This window comes from Propithecus coquereli, unplaced genomic scaffold (assembly GCF_000956105.1).
Source record: "Propithecus coquereli isolate 6110/MARCELLA unplaced genomic scaffold, Pcoq_1.0 Scaffold196, whole genome shotgun sequence".
Lineage (NCBI taxonomy): Eukaryota > Metazoa > Chordata > Mammalia > Primates > Indriidae > Propithecus > Propithecus coquereli.
This window is the reverse complement of record NW_012144522.1, coordinates 1,977,786-1,980,568: the sequence shown is the minus strand read 5'-3', so window position 1 is coordinate 1,980,568 and position 2,783 is coordinate 1,977,786. Positions and strand designations below refer to the sequence as shown.

The 2,783-nt window shown below is 43.8% G+C and overlaps 1 protein-coding gene across 1 annotated transcript in view; it reads left to right on the top strand.

Moving 5' to 3' along the window:
• LOC105809514 (zinc finger protein 160-like) overlaps window positions 1–2,783 on the top strand; it is a 46,659-nt gene that overhangs the window by 20,321 nt on the left and 23,555 nt on the right. The gene's annotated exons all lie outside the window — the stretch shown is intronic.

Below are 2,783 nucleotides of genomic sequence, written 5' to 3'. Positions count from 1 at the left end.
TAGTAGAGACGGGGTCTCGCTCTTGCTCAGGCTGGTCTTGAACTCCTGAGCTCAAACAATCCGCCCGCCTCGGCCTTCCAGAGTGCTAGGATTACAGGCGTGAGCTACCGCGCCCGGCCAAGAGTGGTAAATATTTTAATTGTTCCATTGTGTTAGAATATGTATAGTCTCCTTGTGTGGCACGGGATTTAATATATACTCAATGGGTAAAAGTAGTATTTTTCAAATGCTTAATAATTTGCATTTGTTTTATAGCGGTATTACAGGGAGAACTGTTCTGGGATGGAGGAAATACCTTTTATGTTTCTTGTAAATATGTCCATTTTGTTCCCTTGAAAATTTTATAAGCATCAAAACTCCACATAAACAAAATAGATGCATAACTCTCACCTATATTCAGCTTCCCATAACTCTGCTATTCTGAATACAATGAATAGCTCCACAGTCAACTCATTTTATTTGCTCCTGATTAAAGAAATCCATGCTGACACTTGTGTCGAGGCAACATTACACTAGTTAGCAATATTGCATAATACAGAATAAGCTACCTTGTTGAGATCCCAGAATCTATCCTAGGTATCACCTCTTTTAAAACATGTACTGATATGTCCTCTTGTATTCATCTGTGCAATGCCAGGACATCCTATTCTTTTAGACTGAAAAGATTTTAAATACGCTAATTTTCCTATCTAAATATGATCATATTTCAATTGGTTAACACTTCTGGATGGATGAAATCTTCCACATATAGGGATGTGATAAAAAAAAAAAAACATACTTCATGGTAGTTGTTTAACTCACAGATATTGCCATAAAATTATTGCTGGAAGAAATGCAGTCATTTAAACCTGATAATCTAGTTTTTATTTCTTCGAGGTTCGTATGAAAGAGAATAACCTCCCTACAAAATACCATTAGAAATAGTGCAAAATTATTTATTCTCTAAGTGAAAATAAATCCAAATGTCCTTTAGTGACTATTTCCCAGACTTTGTTATCCACATCTGAGAAAACATGGAGAAATAGAAAACAAAGACCTAAGATAGATTACAATTTTAAAATTAAAAGTATATTGTCCACTTACCCTCAGGGTACACATAAAGTGAATTTGAAATGACATTTGAAAATTATTGACTTAAACATACTATGACATAAAGTTTATCTAAAGTTATTTGAGGTTAAGTGATCTCAAACGTGGAATGGAATTACAAGTATTGTTACAGCAAGTGTTACAGCAAGTGGTCCCGAGGACAAACCGGGCGGCACACGGAGAGCCGGAGAATCCAAGTTTATTCGCCGGCGGGCTCAGAGGGACCTCGCCGCCAAATTCCGAGCACCGTCTACCCGATTTTTCCCACGTTTATTAAGTTGTGGTGGTCTGGGGATAGGGTGTCAGGTGGTTAATGCCCACCAGGTAATAGGTTAGTTGATGTGTCAGGTAATAGATTTAGTGTTATGCTGATGCACCAGGTAATAGGTTAGTATTACGCTGATGGGGGTGTTCCGTGAGGGGTGGGGGTCTCAGGTGGCCGATGTGCCAAGTAACAGATGGGGGTTTTCCTTATCAGTGTAAGGAAGAACAATGCAATATATGTCTGTTTTTTAAAAGTTCTTGTTTTAAAGCAACAGTTTCTGATCTAATTTATTGCGGGCTTTAGCCTTCCAAGGCCCACACCCCGGGTGTCGTACCTATGAGAGTTTCCGAAACTGAGCGCAGCTTGGCTGGCTCTCAGTGGGGCGAATGGGGAAGAGGAACGGAAAGGTGGTTCTGTTGGGCTCTAAGCATGAAACGACACATTTCCCTCCGGGCAGAGAGCCGCACCTCACATTCTAGTTTGTAGCCCCGTCACAGATAATTTCAGGGCTTCTACATTAAATTGCTTGAATTAGTTTTAATTGCACGAACTTTCCTGGATGCAGTCACTGTTCACGTTGTTAACGGAAAAAGAGCCGAACCCTGGGCAATAATTTTAAAGAGATTTACTGTGAGCCAAATCTGAGGATCATAACCCGGAGCCACGCCCAAGAGGCCCTGAGCAGGTGGATTCGCTGTGGTTGGGTTTCAGTTTGGTCCGAGACATTTCAGGGAGACAGGGGTGACAGGTAAAGGCATGAAGCCATATGTGGGAGGCACACATTGGCCCGAAAAGGTGGGCCATCTGGAAGAGGGGGGCTCACAGGTTACAGGTGGGTGTAAGGATTCTTGGGCTTGTACTTGGTTAGAGACATGAAGCCTTGTCTAAAGGCTTGGAATGTTGTAACAGAAGGAGCCGTGTATCCGAGCTAAGCCGCGGGACATACACTTGGTGTGTACATTCAGGACCTGCAGGGTTGTCGTGCACACCCTTAGGCCTGTAATGGGTTACAAAGGATGTCCCCAAGAAGGGAGCGGGCCCGGATGAGGCATGTCTGACCTCCCTCCTCCAGGCAGGCAGTTTAGTTTTAGGATATTCCCTTGGCCAAGAGGGGGTCCATTGAGTCAGCGCTTGGGGGGTGAGCCTTAAGATTTTATTTTAGTTCACAACATAAGCCATTCTCAACTTAGTAAGAGGAAAACATTCTGTTTTCCAACGTAAGTGGCCTACACAACACTGCTCGTAGCTTAACACTGCTGGAAACATTAACATGGCTACCTGGACACCAAAAATGCCAGGGCGACATCCAACCCGGGAAACGGGTTGACAGCAAGGAGGATGGAAGCTCAGGCCCCGCCCCCTCCCCGTTCCCGCCTCAGACCCGGCCTCTCTCCACACCCCGCCCCCTCCCCTTTCCCACCTCAGACCC